This window comes from Vulpes vulpes, chromosome 15, assembly GCF_048418805.1.
Source record: "Vulpes vulpes isolate BD-2025 chromosome 15, VulVul3, whole genome shotgun sequence".
Lineage (NCBI taxonomy): Eukaryota > Metazoa > Chordata > Mammalia > Carnivora > Canidae > Vulpes > Vulpes vulpes.
This window is the reverse complement of record NC_132794.1, coordinates 114,835,468-114,852,501: the sequence shown is the minus strand read 5'-3', so window position 1 is coordinate 114,852,501 and position 17,034 is coordinate 114,835,468.

The window sequence follows — 17,034 nt, the reverse complement described above, 5'->3', positions numbered from 1 at the left end:
CATGAATATAGTCCACTGATCTTTAACAAATAATGGAAGACAATAAGCAGAGAAAAGATAGTCTTTGCAACAGATGCTGCTGAAACAACTGGATATCTACACATAACTAACTAACTAACTAACTAACTAACTAAATAAATAAATAAATAAAATACAAAACAAGACACAGACCTTATAGCCTTCACAAAAATTAACTAAAAATGGGTCAGAGGCCTAAATTTAAAGTGCAAAACCATAAATATCTTAGAATATAACACAGGAGAAAACCTAGATGACCTTGGGTGTGGTGGTGCCTTTTTAGATACAAGACCAAAGACACGACCCATGAAAGAAATAATTGATGAGCTGGATTTCACTAAAGCTAAAAGCTTCTGCTTTGTGAAAGACAATATTAAGAGAAGAAGAAGACAAGCTACAGACTGGGAGAAGATATTTGCCGAAGACACATCTGATAAAGAAGTTATCCAAAAATATACAAATAATTCTTAAAACAGAGCAATAAGAAAACAACCCAATTTAAAAATAAGCAAAAGCCTTTAATAGATATCTCACCAAGGTAGATACACAAATGACAAATAAGAACATAAAATTTTGCCCAAATCATTTGTCATCAGGGAAAAGAAAATTAAAACAATATTGAGATATCCCTGCACATTTCTTAGAATGGTCAAAATTCAGAACACTAACAACTGCAAATGCTGACGAGGAGGAAGAGCTATAGGAACTTTCATTCATTGCTGGTGGCAATACAAACTGGCGTAACCACTTTGGAAGGCAATTTGGTGTTTTCTGAGTAAAGTTACATATATTTTATCATGTCATCTGGTAATCACACTCCTTGGTGAAAGGAGTTGAAAACATAAATCATACAAAAGACTACATATGGATTTTTATTGCTGCTTTATTCAAAATGGTCCAAACTTGAAAGAAATTAAGATGTCCTCCAGTAGGTGAATAGATGTATAAAATGTGGTAATTCCAGACAATGGAATATTACTCAGCGCTAAAAATAAATGAACTCTCAAGCCATGAAAATACATGAAGGAAACTTAAATGCATGTTACTATGTGAAATAACTCAATCTGAAAAAGCATGATTCCCACTCTACTTCCTGTATGATTCCAATTTTATGACATTTTGGAAAGGGCAAAACTGTGGAGACAGTAGAGAGATCAATGGTTGCCAAGAATTTGGGGGGAGGAAGGAATGAATGATAGGTAGAGCACAGAGGGTTTTTAAGACAGTGAGTGCATGATGTTAAAATGTATAGTATTATAATAATTACAATGATGAATATACGTCATTACATACTTGTAATCCTAACCCTTAGAATATACAACACGAGAAATGAATCCTTTGGCAAACTATGGACTTTGGGTGATTATAATGTATCGTTACAGATTCATCCTTGGTAAAAACACTAGCACTTCAGTGCATAACACTGATAATGGGGAAGGCGAGGCATGTGTGGGGTCAGGGAGCCCATAGGAAATCTCTGTACCTCCCTTTCAATTTGGTTGTAAACCTAAAACTATTTTAGGACAATTAAGTCTTTAAAAATCGATTGTCTATGTTTTGGTGGCTCTAGTTCTGGACTCTCTTCAGTTCCACTGATTGATGTATGTGTCATTTCATGAGTATCACTGTTTTGAGTACCATTGTTCTATATGAAGTCTTAAAACCAGGCAGTGTGAGCCCTTTAATTGTATTTTTTTTCTTTTTCAAAATTATTCTGGCTTCTCTAGTTTCTTTGTCTTTCCTTGTGCACTTTATATTCATCTTGCCGATATCTATAAAAGATCCTATTGGGGTGTCTCCGAAGTGTGCTAAATCTACTGATCAGCCTGTGGAAAATTGACATATTAACTATCTTGAGTCTTCCTGCCGTGAATCTAGTGTGTCTGTCCACTTATTTAGGTTGTCATTAATTTCTGTCATCAGTGTTTTGTAGTTTTTGACACCAGAACCTCTCCCTGTTTTGTGAAATTTACACTTAAGTATTTCACTCTTTGGAGCGCTAGTAAACATTATTTTAATATGGATTTCCAAAGATTGATTGCTATTATATGGAAATATAATTAATTTTTAAAAAGATGTATTTATTTATTTCAGTGGGGGAAGGGTAGAAGGAGAGACTCTTCGGGTAGACTCCCCACTGAGTGTGGAGTCCAACGCAGGGCTTGATCTCATGACCTGTGAGGTCATGACCTGAGCCAAAACCCAGAGTGAGACACTTAACCAACTGAACCACCCACGGGGCCCAGAAATATAATTGACTTTTAAGCATTAACCTCGAATCCTGTGTGACCTTGCTAAATTTACTGATTAGTTTTAAAATCTGTATTTTTGTGGAATTTACAGGGTTTTCTACATAGACAATCATGTTGTCTGCAAATAAAGATAGTTTTATTTCCTTTTTTCCATTCCACATGTCTTTGAATTCTTTTTCTTGCTTTATTACACCAGCTAAGACTTCATTTTACTTGTTGTATTCGTTTTTTAATAAATGAGACAATTTTATTTAGGATGTTCAAGGACTTACCCAAGGACACATGATTAGTAGTCGCCATAATGGAAGCTGGAATCTAGGCACTTGGTTTCAGTTCCTACTTACTTCCAGCTCTGTCTCATCTATTTTTTTCCCATGAGACTACAGGCACAAGGGGATGTACTCTGCATTCTTATGTAGCTTTTCTGTTGACTTTGTGCTAAAACTGCAATGAACTTGATCACTGAAGATACAGCCCCTTCTCTCCCATGATTTTAGAGTCAACCAGCATCTAGGGTGACTTGGGGCCTCAGTCCTGATGAGGTGGTCATTTCCAGCCATGAACATTCTCTGCGGTCGTTGTGAGGTCCCCAGGCTTGCAGAACAAATTCTGAGTGCTTTTAAGGTGATGAGGTGAATGAAGAAGCTAAAGCAAGTGATGGATTTTACCCATGCCTCTTTCCATTAGCAAATCACTCTCCACTCTCTGGGGCACTGGAAGGTGGTGACGGGGATTCAGAAATGTCCATTGCAATTTAACTCACCCACTCATGGTGGCTGTTGGGGGGCTGGAAGTGCAAACTCTGCTGAGTGGAGTGAGTGACAGCATGCTGGCCTCACCCGCCGGTATCACTGGACCAGCAAAGCCATATCCCCAGGCAAGGCCCGATGGGGATGGAGGCGCATCCAGCAGGATGCTGAGCATCTTCACTAGCAGGCCTGACAACCTGCCTGGTGTTTCCACTTCAGGATCATCCTTTTCCCTGGAAGAAGCTCTATCGCCGATGAAGTAGTTTCTGACTCAGAAATAGCCCAAGTGGGGCCCTTTCCCTGCACCTTCCCCAAAGACCTCTTATTACTTGTGTCACAGGAGTAGAGCTCAATTCATCAAAACATAGTAAAGTGTGAAAAAAAATTTTTTTTGAGACAGTTTGAGGGTTAGTGGGGCCTTTTCTTCAAAGCCAAAGTAGAAGAGAAGAAACATTCTATTCCTTGAAGCCCCCTCATGCGATGCCACTTGGGTAGGGAGGAAGTGGGAAAATCAGAAGCCTTGAAAACTGTCACAAACATTTTCATTATCTGTTTTACCTGGAAGTATTTGGCTTAATGGATTTTGTTTCAAATATGTTTGAACAGAAGACGGTGTATCTCATTGCACACGCATGGACCACATACCCTTGTGACTGACTTCAAGTGTCTCCTGGTGTGCTGGCATGGGACTTCTGATCTGTGCATTATTTGCAACTTGCTGGTATAATTCCATAGTCTACCATCCCTGTAAAAAGAGAGAGAGAGAGAGAGAGAGAGAGAGATTTTGATTTGGTTATTGCAATTCTAAAAGGGAATCTTTGGGGACTTTCTGCCTTTTCTTGCCCCCCTACACACTGTATTGACCACTCAGGTTTCTTTCATTAATCCAGTAAGTTTGATTAAAAAAAAAAAAAAAGAAGAAGAAGAAGAAGAAGAAGAAGAAGAAGAAGAAGAAGAAGAAGAAGAAGAAAAACTGGTTTCCTATCTCTCCGATTTTGTAATTTCAAATGTACATTAATTTAATTTTATTGACCCAACAAATGATTGTACTAGGGACACTCCTTTTCTCCACTATTGAATAAACTGTTCAATGTAAAAGGAGTTTCCATAGAGATACAGAGACCCAGAGCCTTCAAGAAACTTGTTAATTAGTTAATGTCTCTTAAATGCTTTGGAAATAAAAACCCTCTCTGAGTGCAAAGAGCCATTATTATACATTGTTTGACAAGAGCAGCTGCTGCTTTGCAGAGCTTTTAGCACTGAATTGAGAAGTGCCAGCGTCTGTCTCAGGTCCTCAACTGTAATGTGAGGAAAAGCAAAAGCGGCTCTGCTGCTGGAAACCCAAATCAGGAACCTGCAAACCTGAAGGGAGGAGGAAAGGGCTGCGTCTGTGAATCTCTTGCTCCGCTTTGTCCTCTGTAATGTCAGCTGTGTCTTCACTTCAGGTTAGCAGAGCTTCGTAATACCGAGTGTCAACTTGTGCAAGCAGGTGTCTTCCAACTGTGTTAGACAGGGCCACCAAGGCAGAGGCACGCTGGCAGGGAGGTCTGGCGGAGAGTAGCCTGGTCCATCCCATTGGCTCCTACAGGGTCGGGAGTAGGGCTGGGTAGAGTCATGTGGGCTGCAGCACACCAATGTCTGGGAGGAAGAAAAGACTCCCAGGGAGGTGGCTGGTGTCCCTCAGGAGCCTGAGATCAATGTCACAGCTTGTTCATCCTTGCACAGGTGAAGGCAATAAAATACCAGGAGGCCGTGCAAACTTCAGAAGCATTGCACACTCATGAGCTGGCACATGGAGAGGTCTGGGGCAGGGTTAGCTGTCTCCAAAGACCGTGTGATTAGAAGACTCTATTTCACTAGCCTGGCCCATCCTGAATTTGGCTCCACAGGCAAGTCAATGATCCCAGGAGCCCAGAGAGGGTGAAGCAGCATGCCACCTCCACCAGGCACGCACAAGATGCCATGGGAGGGAGGTCACCTGATGCTGGTCCAGCACCACATGAGGACCAGGGAGGGTACTTCGTGGATTGTGGATGATTAGCAGGAATATAGAACTCAGTACTTGCATTTGAGGAACCCAAATCCATACTATAAATTATTTTACATGCAAACTTTATAACTTGGAAATAACTCTCATCAAAGAAATGAGTTCTAGAAACTAAATGTCATGCAGAGCATTGCATTTGTATGAGTAAAACCATTTAGGCAGGAGCAGGAGGTAGGTATGCTCTGTCCCAGAGAACCACAAGAAAGCCCTGTGTTCAGACAACATTGCTTGTTGGGTGGCTTTGGACAAGTCACTCAACCTCTCTGAGTCAAATGTTCAAGGAATACTAGCCCCATAGATGTGACAAGATTAAATGAGATATTTTTGAGGTGCTCTGTAAACAGATTTACTCAGCTTTTACTCAGCTGTCATTCATTCAGCTAATACTTAACGGAGAAGCGAGGTGTTGGTGTAAGTGCTACAGAGGGCTCGGAGGAGAAACCCCGGGGCCAGCTCTTGGCTGTCCCCATGTGGCCTAGGAGGGCTGCATGTGGTGATTTTGTGCTAAAGCTAGCACATTGGTGGTGAAAACACAAAGCCAAAGGTGCACTATCGTCATAATCATGCAAATGCACCCAAGAGATACTAGGATCCTAGCTAAACGGCCAAGCCGAAAGAGATCTCTGTGTTAATTTTGTATGGAGAAGTGTACACCTTCCAGGTTTGGGGTATTTATTAAGCTAGTCCTGATGGGTGTGTCATTAGGTGGATTTTTTGAGCTACATTTGCAAGCTAACCACGGCGTTCAGTTTACGGGGACGTGGACCGAGAGCCAGACTGTGACGGGCCTTGGCCTACGGATGGGCGGGATCACAGGAGGAGCCCTCACAAGCCCCCTGCGGCAGAACAAAGGCACAGGTGGAGCAGGAGCGAGTTTCCTCGTGGGGGCCCAGTGAGCCCTAATTCCTCCCTGAAAATGGCCAAGCCTTTTGTGATGTGTTAATGGGGCAGGAGCATGCGGGCGTGGGTGCGCATCCGAGCCGCTGTCTCGCTACGGTCCACACGGGCTGCTCCCTCCCGCCAAGCAGGAAGGCCGCGTGCACGCGGACTGACTCCCTAGCCAGCTAGCCCATCATCTCGGTGTCAGAAACGACTCCATGTTGCCCTCCTGTCAAAATGGATTTTCAGGCGAGAGATACAGTCCCTTCCCATGCATCACCGTGTGTGACACTATTGATTTGATATCGACTCTCAGCCGCCTTTCTGGGCTGCATTCCAACAGGTGGCCAGGCCGACACCATTTTCCCCAGAGTGTCCGGGGAAGAAAATGTGCAAGTTGCCTTTTAAAAAATCCTTCCATTGAAGCAAACTTCTGAAGATTATTTCTGAAGGCAAAGAAGATGGACTTCAAGGCCGAGCAGCCTGGTGCAGCGGAGAGGGGGGACAGGGGACCATGGAGAGAGACCGGAGCGGAGACAGTATTTGCTCAATCCAGTCATTCCTTCCCTCACTCGCCAGCAGACCTGAAGCATGCTCGTACTTCCCAGGAGCACGGCCTTTGTGCCTCCAAATCCCCACCCTGCTGGGTCCGTCCTGTGCTTCTCAGCTAGAAAAGCATTCTTGTAGGCCGTGGATGCTGGGAGATGGGCTTCTCACTGCCCCCAAGTCCCAGGGTCACAGGGGCAGCGGGCTTGCTGCCCTGGCAGGTTCCCAAAGCCTCACGAGGCATCCTAGGGGACAGATCCAATCCTCGTTGGACCCGTTAACCACCCCGGCCCACGCCTCCTGGGGGCCCTCAGGAACAGGACCACCTGTGTCCACCTCCATTTCTCGCGTAACTCCTAGAATCCTGCCAAAGTCCTGGCACTTGACAGGTACCCGCTGAATACCTCCGTGTTGTCTCAGGCCTCGAGCATCCTTCTTAATTCTGCAAACATGCTGCTGAATTAGACAATGCAGATAGGACCCTGGGCTTTGCTGGCAGAAGAAGAACATGATGTCAGCCCCTTCTCAAATCATCGTAGCTGATCGCTTTGTCCTTGCCCGGGCTGGGATGCTGGAAGCTCACTTGAGAGCTCTCCAGTTGGGGACATCTGGCTTCATCATATTGTCTTTATTTCTTCATTTAGCCAAAAAGAAATATTGAAAAACAGCATTTAGTGTGTATTTTGTGTTGTCCATATTGCAGGCAAATGCATCGCTAAGCAACACTTTGCCGGAGATTTCCAGCACAAAGGCTCCCACAAATACACTATTGCACTGGGTGGAATGAATAATACATTACATACAAGGTGTACTTGGGTGTCTGTTTTATACTTCCCTGTGTAGTTTTATAGCTAATTAATCAGGTGACCATCTATACCAAAAAGCTATAAAACCATGAAAACTAATAGGAATTTTTAGACAGAGGTCCCACAGGCAGGGTGGTAAGGAGGGAAATCTGACAAAGATTCTCCCAGTTAGTAAACTAATGAAAACCCCAGTGCAATCACTCCGAGAACACTTGGGGGGAAAAATGGTGTTGTATGCTTTTTCCTCTCTTTTCTCTCAGAAGTTAAAGTTACAAAAGAATTATTTTGTGATTAAAATTATATATCATTTTAGTGAAAGACTTCACAGAATTCTTAAGTGGAATTCATGAGTTTTAATGAAATAAAGAATCCTGATGAGAATGGGCAAGATTATACCACCCTTCAAAGGTCTCTCCTAGTCTAGTGGGATAACCGAAACCGTGGCAGGTCAGATGGCTGCTGGTTTCCCCCAGGAGCACCAATGCATCTGTTATGAGAGGCCCCTGAGCGCAGGCGGTGTCTCCCGCGTGGAGATGGAGAGCAGGACAGGCTCCCTCGGAGGCCCCCTCAGTGTCAGCGGGACTCAAGGTCAGCTGGTGTGTCCAGGGAGCCCCTGTCCCGGTGCTGCGGGGCGCACTTCCAGGTGGGGTCCTCCCGTCCTCTCCCCCGGCCCCCCCACAGGTGTATCCAGGCTCCCTCTGCCCCCACGGCCTGGCCTACTGCCCGTGGGAACCCAGCCTGCAGCTGCACCCTGACCAGTCCCTGCCAGGCCCCCAGCCCCTCCTGATTTCACATCACACGGGGCTCCATTTGCCCCTACTGTCTGCACCGCAGCCAGATGACTGGCCTCAGATACCTTCTCAAATACTGGGCCCAGATGCAAATGTTAAACGCTCCCTCTCACCTACAGGTGAGGTCCACGCTCCTCCACGCTCTGACTTCGAACCCCGAGCTCTCTGTTGACTCGTACATCACGTTCCGTGCTCCAGTCGGGAGCTGTGGTTGGAGGTGTGGGCGCTGGAGCCAGACGGAGGGGCTGGGACCCACACTGCCTTATCATCAGCTGGAGAAAGTCACTGACCCCTCTGTGCCTCGGTTTCCTGCTTGGAAAATAGCAACAGCTTTCCCTTCTGCACGGCTGCGGGTGAGGACTGCCCAGTGCCGGGTACGGCACCTGATTACTGGGCCTGACAAAGGCCTAAGTATTTCTACCCAGCTGGGTGCCCTGGACGTCGCTCCGCATCTCTCGCTTCATCCGTCCATTCTTGGAAGCTACCCTCGGCGCCCGATGCTTGAGCTGGCTCTTGGCCCCGTCGCCTCACCTGGACCGTAGGCTCCTGGGGCGGAAGACACACAGACCACCCTCTTACAGGCCCAGCAAGGAGCACGTAGGGCACAGTTAAAAGTCCCCCAACACTAACGCTGCTTGATCTCTTTTCGCAGAGGAAGTGGGAAGTGGGGTAAAGGAGACAGGCCTCCCCACGTCCAGTAAGAACTCCCACCGGGTGGTTAGAACAAAGTCATGCCTGCATCCGATGAGAACCGGCAGGTCTGCAAAAATCATTACTGCTTTTGCCAAAATGTGGAATTAAAGATACTGTCCCTTTCCTGTGCAGGAGACTCCTTGGCGATCCCAAGGGGCTTCGGAGAGTCTGCAGGAGTTTTCATCAGGCCTGCGAATCGGCCGTTTTCTTTGGATGGGATTGAGTCAATTTCATCAAAATTGAAGAAGCAGTTGTGCATGTAGATATGGTCTCTGATGGCGAATTTAATCAGATCCGAATGTCACACCTTTAGGGATTCAAACCACCACCAATTTTATCTTTACTGCCTATTCCAGGCCTGAATGCATTTTTTTTTTTTCATCTGGAGGCTTTCGCCAGTTTATCTTCCTTTTCTTCATAGCCAAGGAACCAATCTCCCCACCAAAAGGCACTAACGGGCCACATGCGCAAAGGTCTTTGCTTCCCCCAGGGACTAAGTCACCCCGGGGCTGTCAATGAGGTGCTGAAGCCCGTGGATTCATCCCAGTGAGGCCGGTGGGTGCTCCATAGCTCTAACGGGCTCAGTTCTTTGTCCCAGCCCCCAACCGTCCTTCCTTCCGTCTGACCCCGTGATGGATGACAGTGAACAAAACCCTCTCTTAGGAGGAGCGAGATCATATACACAGGTAATTCAACTTTTGCAGGGCACGGGGTTTCATTTTCAGTGCAGAGGAGAGGAAATTCTCCTAATGGGTTGATGGAGCATGGAGGGAGTGAAGTTACTTCTCCTGGCTGAGGCTTTTATGACGCTCACCATGAGTCAGGAGGGACGCAGAGCGCCCCTCCACCCTTCCCTTCCTCCCTGCAGGGTCCTGGGGAGGAGGATATATGGAATGGCGGTGACCCCAGAGCCTCCCCTGTTGGGTGTCAACGCTGCCTCTGCGCCCTCTGCAGCCACCAGGTCTGCGGCCCGTGCCCGTGATCCCTCCAGCACTTGGGAGTTTAGGACCTTTTTCTCATGACAACTCAGTGCCTCTTCCAACATGCACCCTGCACAATTCCACGTAAGGCTTATCGGCTAAAACCGTATTTGTTTTTGGAGCTTTACAGGCGACGTACCTGCATGTGAGGCGAGCAATCTAATCTGTGCGCCTTTAGTGTAGGTGGTTCCTAAATGAACTAGATATGTTGTACAATGGAATTACTAGATTTGTATTAAATTGTAGCTCAGGGACCCATCACTGTGTGATGCTAGCTACTTTCCACTTGCTTTGTTTATCACAGAGGAGGGAACTGAATTAGCATAAAATGCTACAAAGTAGTAAAAAGGATGTTTTAGCACCCTATCCATTTGACCTACTGTTGACCTGGTCTAATTTGTATTATCTCTGGGACGTTTTAACAGATCATTTTCCTTTGTTAAAATTAGGTCAGATTAGAGAATTATGACCCCCCATTTATTCTGCTCAAAAGACAGTCATTTCTGCTTCTAAAATAATAACCCTCTCTGCCCTGAGATCTTTCTTGTTAAATAAAAACACATGCTTTGCTTTGCCTCTTAAATTGCTAACTGTGGTGCTGCCTCTCGCAACTGTGATTACTGGTGAATGAGTATTTACCCAGGGCTGTCCGTCGAAGCCCCTGAGAATGATACCGGTCATTCATAAATTGCCTATTGATCAGTCGCAACTAGAAATTAGATCCAAATCTTTGAAAGGAATTGTGAGGCTTTGAGTAACATTTGCCAGGGAACCTTCAGGGGTCCGGGTGCACGTCTCTCACGACGACGGTGGGGCTGCTGATGAATGACTTGTTGTTTGTGCAAAGCTCTTGGAAGCAGGAACGCCAGGCCCGGGCACTCCCCCTCAGTCCCCACGTCCCTTTCTCAGTCCCCCCCCCCCCCCTTCACGAGGGGCTTTCTTGGGAGGAGAGATTTACAAAATGGAAAAAGACGTGCACAAACAGGATTTATGATCTAATACCTAGACACAGGGCCATTCTATCATCGGTACAGTGTTGTCACCTCCGAAATTTTTTTTTTATAACGCGCCAACTTACTAATCTTCGTGGCAGTGGTTTCTGTGCACATACGCAAAAGAAAGTGGTGGCGATAAAGCTCTCTGAGGCTATCCTTGCCAGGTCGGGCGAGCGTCCCGCCCACGTGGGTGTGTGACTGGGCCAGTGGCTCGCTGGGTGCGCAAGACATGCAGGGCATAAACCCGAGGAACGTGACTCTGATACCCCTTTAAAAATAAAAAAAGGAAGTTCCCTGCAGCAAACGCTCTGTGGAGCTCCAAACTGATTAATTGCAATGCCAAACAGCTTTATTCTGCTTAATAAGAAATTAGATCACAATGGGGATTTGCAGAAATTACCTTGAAATGTTTGTGTGTTTGAATGATTGAACAATTTGTGCTAAAAATGACGTTACCCAGGTCTGAATCCTAAGCCTGGGAACAACTGCACGTTGGGCTCATCAGTATTCCAGAAAGAAAAGGCAGCCCGGCTCCCGCACCAGGCCGGGGTGGCCGCGTGCCCCAGCGGCCTTTAGGAGGCTGCGGGTCTGCCGCAGGCCCACGGTCCCCCCGACTCGGCCGGACACCCGCACAGCGGATGCGGATCAGATTTGCATCTTAATCCCCACCTCGGATAAAGTCGGAGCCCGGGATGCATCACCCGGTGGTTGGCCGGGGCTGCGGTCCCGCGTGCGGCAGGCGGCGGCGGGGATCTGCGGAGGCCCCTCGGTTTCATTAGGAGGCAAAACACCCCAGCCTGCCGCTCGGCTCCTTGAACAACTTCTGAAGATCTTTTAAGTCAACCTTGTGTTTAGTCAATAGGGGAGTTTTGACCCTTCACCTCCCAACAACCACGCGTTTCATTATTTATCTGAGGGAATCAGAGAGTTTTTGTTCTCTCACCAAAGTCCCTGACACCAGGATATTTTTAATAGCTGAAATTTTCCATTCTTGTCACTCGGCCTTTTGAAAATACAGGTATTTTCATACAACACGTAGCTAATGAGTGAAACTTCACAATCCAGCCTCTTCCTCTCATCACGGCACAGGGCCTGCTGCAGCCCCACTAGTGAGGAACATGAAAATTAATTATTGAGCTCCCTGTTTTATCCTCCTCATCTGTTTGATATTCTCCAGCACAGAAGGAACCAGACAATTAAATCACTCCGCCCTCCGCCTCATCACGATGCTCTGGGCACCTCTTCTTCCACTCCAGAGGCCGCAGCCTGTCTGTTTGCTGAGGGGACCTGGTGGGGAGACGGAGAAGGTGGGGGGGGGCGGGTGACACAAAGAGACGGCCGGGCTCTCCTCCACGTGAGGATTTTTAAAGAGCCTCCGTGAATCGTCCCCTTCGGATGTGATTTCCTTAAATATCTCTTCCGCCCCTTAGTTGCCGGAGCCGAAGCCTCGCAGGGAGAAAGTCAAGGGTCGCAGCCTCTGTCCCCCTTCGGATCTGCTTCCGAGGACCCTGCCTCTCCCGTTCCATGCCGTCTCCCCCTGTTCCTCGGATAAATATAGAAAACCTCCTATCCGCTAGTGAGGATGGTTGAATCAATTAACTTGTTTTATTGAACAATAAAGCTGTCACTCCCTAAACTAGGGTGATTACATCTAAAGCCAAGGGTAGCTTGCAGGCCCACGTGATCCCAGGTTTGGGAAGTGGGGTGTACGTGTTTGTGCATGTGGCGGGTGCACATGGCACAGTGGGGTGCCAACCCCACCCCCCGGGGGGCTCCGGTGGTTTTGTTTTGCTTGAGGTGCAGCAAAAATGAGACAGAGAGAGAGAGACCGGCTAGAGCAGGCCCCAAAAAGGTGACGTCCGTGCCCTGCTTCCCTCTGTCCCCTTTAGCATCTGGGGCAGGGCTTCTATCAGGGACCACCCGCCACCTGCAGAACTCAGCAAAGTCCAGCCCAGTCGCCCCACTTTTGAGGGCGATGTTTTGCAGTGATATGAATTTCCCCTGAGGACGGTGGCCTGCTTTGGTCAGGTTCCTGAAGGGGCCTGTGATCCCTCAAATCTTGAGGACGTCAGGCCAGCAAGGCAGCCAGGCCCACGTAGCTCTGCAGTGTAGACTCAGCACCAGACTCCAGGGTTTGAGGCCAGAGGTCAGAGGTCAGGGTCCAGACCCCCCCAAGGGGAGTGGAGGTTGATGCTTCTAGCTAGAAACTCGTATTTCTTAGTAATTCCATCAGGAATGACTGCTAACCCAGAAATTTGCTTCTAGATGAAAACTTCTGTCCCATGCTTTGCAGCTGGGTTTAAATGGGCATTTAGGAGCGAGTGACTCTGCAAAGCAAGGAGACTCGTGCTCACGGAGTCCACATCACGAGTTAACTTGGACAAAGGTTCTCATTTCATACACAATTACGTCACGGACAAAGCTAAGCGGAGCACTTGCAGACATATTCCTCATATTATTTGGGGGCTCATTTTCCTCCTTTTAGCCAGAGAATCCCACACAGAGGATCTGCATTCTGCACCAAGCTCGTGCCTCCCTTTGAGCTGGGCTCCTTGGTTTGCACTCCCCGCAGAAGCGTCGTCATAAACCTATGCCGAATTCCACAAAGAGCTTGGCTCTCACGTTTAAAGCAACAACAACAAAAAATCATCCCCAGCAGGAAAAAATACAACCACCCTGAAAACAATGTGCATTGTGTTTAAATACACTTCAGCCCCTGCACCGAGGTCTTACAGAGGCTGCAGCTTGTCTCTGGAGGCACGGCGGGCAGGCGCGCTGCGTGGACAGCTCCGGGGACAGACGTGTGGAAGGGCAAGGACCCAGCAGTGGGGCCGGCGGCCAGAACGGCTGTCTTTCCAGCTGCCCCTGCACCCCATCTCTTACCGAGCTGTGTGGGCGCAGAGGGCAGGGCCCCCAACACTCCAAGTGAGTCTCCGCGCGTCGTCCTCCAGATAGTCTTCTCAAGGCAATCCTCCCCACTCGCCGCGCCCGCCCTGGCCCTGGCACGGTCGGCGTCTCCAGGGAAGGGACACTCGGTCTCTCGCTGGGTTACTGATGGCACCGTGACAACCTTTACAGAGGGAGAAGGGGAACCAGCCAAGTGGAGGGGCTGTGAGGTCCCAACCCTGTGATGGGACTTTACACACACGCCCTTAATGTTTGTAACAGCCCCCGGAGCAGGGGACGCCTCTGCAGTGGGATGAAGCAATGGGCTCCGGCTTGCTGTCCCCTTGCAGCTGGGATGGCAGCTGCCTCCCTGCCCGCTCTGCTGCCCGAGGCTTGCACGCATACACTCACACATTCCATCATCATGCATACAAACTCACATCTCATGCACATGCACATACACATGCACACACAACATCATGCATAAAAACTTCCATGCTCCCACTCCCACTTGCACACTCATGCAGTCATGCACAGAACTCACATGCTCACACTCACACATTCAAACTATCGTGCATACAAACTCACATTTCACACACGTGCATAGGCACACGTGCATACTCACGCCTCCATGCATAAACACTTGCATGCTCGCACACATGCAACGCATATGTACACACACTCCCCCACCAGGTTGTGTTCATCCTTTCATGCCTCTCTCTCCACCCCGCCCGAGTGCAGAGGCCGGTAGCTCCGTGAGGCGCCTGCACACAGTGAGGCACCTGCAAAGGGATCAGGGTCTATGTATTGAGGGAGGGAGGGAGTCCTCTATGCTCAGGCACTAGACACCTGAGTCTAGGTGAGGGACCCTCCTGGCCTTGTCCTCCCGGGAGACCTTGAGGGCTGTGTTCCTGGGCACAGGCAGGAGCCTATCAATGTCAGCTACTAAGGTTAGAGCTTTCGGGGCCCAGCCTGGCTCTGGCCTTCCGTTCACCCTTTCCCTGCCTGGTTGTCACCTTCTCTCTGGGAGGAACAGGGAAGAAAGTATGGGGAGGAGAAAGAGGAAAAATGCAAAGCCATCTAGAGCTTCCCATTCCCCCAAAGTGAACATGCAGCCACACACATGTCCATGAACACACAGACACCCACACATTCACATGCATGTGCACACGTGATGCACATGGGCACACGTATGCACACACACATGTGCCTGCACACACCCTTCTCCCTGGAGCTAAGCAGAGGAGAGAAAGCCCCCCTTTGTGAGACCCGTCCTCACCCTGGGTGAGCCCTCGCCTCTGTCCCCACACTCCTGGGATGGAAAGACCTTCCCAGAGGCCTCCGGGGCTCCTGTTTCTGAGGGTTGGCCAGCAGTCCTGAGGAGGAGGAATGCCTTACACGCAGAATGCATGCTCTTGGGACAGTGCTTACCTCAGCCCGGCAGGGTAGGAAGGGGTCCCACATCCCGTTCTGTGGGGACAAACTCTGGTCCCAGTTGCCTGCTGCTCTGGGCAGGGTAAGCCTCAGGACCAGCTATCTGCCAGGCAGTGGTGCCCGTGAGGAGCATCATTCTTGCCTGAGCTTACCCTCCGGAAGGTCAGGTGTGTGCCCTACCAGGTGTGTCAGACCCGGCCTGCCCCTCTCCTGCGGGGCACCTTCCTCATGCAAACAGGCACTGTCCGCCCACAAGGGCACATCCTGCCGCTGCCCTAGGGATGCCAGGCAGCTGAGCCAGGGGACGGTCTGCAGGTGCAGATCCCTGCAAGAGCAGAGAGTGGCAAGGTCCCAGCTGTGACCGTTGTCCACGAGACCTCCCCGGAAATGTTTTAAACCACCCAAGGAGCATACATGAGCCTTTAAGATAACTTTTTGGTTTATGAGAGGACACAATCCACTGCTGGTTCTTGGTCCTTCTAAGCTTTAGCGATGAATCTCTCTGCAGTGGCACAAGACAAGGGACCCACACCCAGCCTGGGGGGGGGCGGTGTCTAGGCGGGTCAGCCACGTGCTCATCCAGATGAGCCTGGATGCCAAAGGGCCCAAGGTGTCACTCATGGGCAGAGAATGACTTGTCAAAACACCCAGGTGGCCTGTCTCATTGTTTCTCGCCGGGACGCTTCTTTCCTGGATGTTTATAGGAAGACGCCACCTTCCATCACCCACAGAAAGGGAAGAGTGAACTTCGAGAGGAGTGATGAGACCTTGCACTTTTTGGTGAAGCACGTCGGCTGGGTGCACGGCTGGCCACGGATTCACAGCTTCCCGACACGGATTACCCGAACGAGAACGGCACGGAGAGGAAAACCTGCAGAAACGCTGTCCACGCGGAACATACTCAGTCGTGATCACCTTTTCTGTCCACTCTTTCCTGTCATGCTGCCCAGATGTGGCGCCGTGTCAGGGCCTTGTGCGGATGGAGAGCCCCAGGGTAGAGGGCCCAGTGCTCTGGGTCATCCCAGGCAGCAAGGAGCCATCCCCGTGTCCAATATCCCCCCAACCGAGGTGACAGGGGCCAGGGGAAGAGCTCTCTCTCTCTCTCTCTTTTTTTTTTTTTTTTTTGCTGATAGAAATATCAAGAAAGAAGTGATGGAACAAATGGAGAAATTAAATTGTAATAAATGACTGAGGCCAGATGGTATTCATCTGAGAGTTGTAGATGAATGAGAGACTAAAAGAGCCCAGCAACTAATAGGAATATTTAATTCAGCCTTTCCCGTGGCCCTGGCCACCAAAGCACGGCCCGCATGGAACCCAGAGCGAGCACCGGCCACCGTCGGTGTGCAGCCTCGTAATTATCTCGCGGTTGATTCCTCACACCCCTGACATAGTCAGAAATGCTCCTGAGTTTGCATGCTAATAACTTGGAAGAGATGATAAATGTTTGTATGGAAACCACGCCAAATTATTTATGTTAGGAGGGAAAAACAAACAGAACAGTCACTTGGCAACCCCACACCAGTTCCAACAGGAGGAAGCGCTCCCGATGTTTGCATACGCAGAGGCCAAAGGCAGGCAGAGGACTGACGGAATTATCTGGAGATACCCGGCTCCCAAAACCCACAGCCACCAGCCTCCAACGGGGGTGCACCCCGTGCACCGAGCCTCACTTTTCCGCTGGAAAATTCTCATCCCTGCCGTGGAGATGCGTTAATACCCTGGGCTACTTTGAAAAATCAATACATAAAATTATCTTTAATTAAAAGTCCGACAACAAATTGGATGGAAAATAATTGCAGTAAATATGACCAAGGGTTAACCTTAATATGCAAAAGGCTCTCACAAATCAGTAAGAAAACCTGAATATTCTACTAGATAAATGGGCAAAGAACATAAATAATTCACTAAAGAGGAAACTCAGATAACTAATAAGCAGGAGAAAAAAAAATGCTCAG